The sequence below is a fragment of the Arachis ipaensis genome, chromosome B10 (genome assembly GCF_000816755.2).
Source record: "Arachis ipaensis cultivar K30076 chromosome B10, Araip1.1, whole genome shotgun sequence".
Lineage (NCBI taxonomy): Eukaryota > Viridiplantae > Streptophyta > Magnoliopsida > Fabales > Fabaceae > Arachis > Arachis ipaensis.
Genome location: NC_029794.2, coordinates 119817475 through 119818758, shown reverse-complemented (window position 1 = coordinate 119818758; position 1284 = coordinate 119817475).

Sequence of the window (1284 nt, the reverse complement as noted above, 5' to 3'; positions counted from 1 at the left end):
TTAATATACATATTAGATAAACCCTTAAAAAGATTAACCCTAAACTGACGCAGTCGTATTCATGTGGAAATTAAATTGAATATTGATATTGATTATGTTATTAATGCATCACAAACTTATGACTTGATGTTCTTTTTATTCATCTTTTTCAGCCGGACGTAACTCCCAATAATAGTTAAAATTGCATCATCAAGTTCCTCTTTAGGCCTTTAGATGCGATAGAAAGGCGGGAGAGAAAATGTATAATTGCATCAATGCATCCAATAATATGAACATAGCTTTTTACTTTTTTAATGATTTCAAATATGAACATTTATTTGACCTGGAAAAATTAGTAACAACAATGTTAGAGAACTAAAATGGTATTAGTCAAAAATTAATTAAAATACCTTTAGGTGAATCAAAAATTTCTACGAGTTAATATATATAGATGTTTTTTCTGCTAAATATTAGAATATTTCTTTTTCATACTAAATAGATGTTTTTTTTATATATTTTTCAAATTTTTTTGTATTCTAAATGTGAATGTCTCTATTTCTTTAAAAATTTTATATTTTTTTAATTTTATAAACATTTAATTATTTTTGCTAAAATATAACTGGATATTTTTTTTGTTAAGTATTGAATGAATGTTTTTTTTTATATTTTTATAATTGTGTGGTTTGCAGTCTTTTTAATAATCAAAACGGCACTTAATATCCCAAAACGCAGAGAGCAACATCGTGATGATGCTGCTACCGTACCACTACTGTGAAAGCCATTGGCAATTCAAACTTCACATGATCACCTGTATTATAGTACCCTCCACTCAAGTCCACCTTCAAAAGCAAGAAAAGAAAAGAAACTACCAGGCCCATTTGTGTTGACGTGGAATCTAGTTTTTCGAAAGGTGAACTCCAAATCTTCATCTTGAGATTCTGGTTTGTCAAAGACAAAAAATTTGACTTTCTACTTAGAAAAATGACTATCAAACGGTGCCAAAATGAGTGTCGTATTTTTACATGCAGCCACCGTTTCCGTGTTGCTATGGATGACGTTCTCCATTAAAATCTTCAGTACATAACCAAACCAAACAAAATTACTGATATCTCTCTCTCATTCGTTGCAGTGTAGTTCTCATATCTGCAAATAGCCGATGCTCTACTTAAAATTGTCGGTGATAAAAGAGAAGTGGGTTGTAGTGGAAAGGCGGAGAGAGTCTGACGGTGAGAGAGAGATCTGTGTGTGTGATTGTTGAAAGTAGGTAAGTTAACGTGAGAAAAAAAATTTTTTTATAGATTTTTA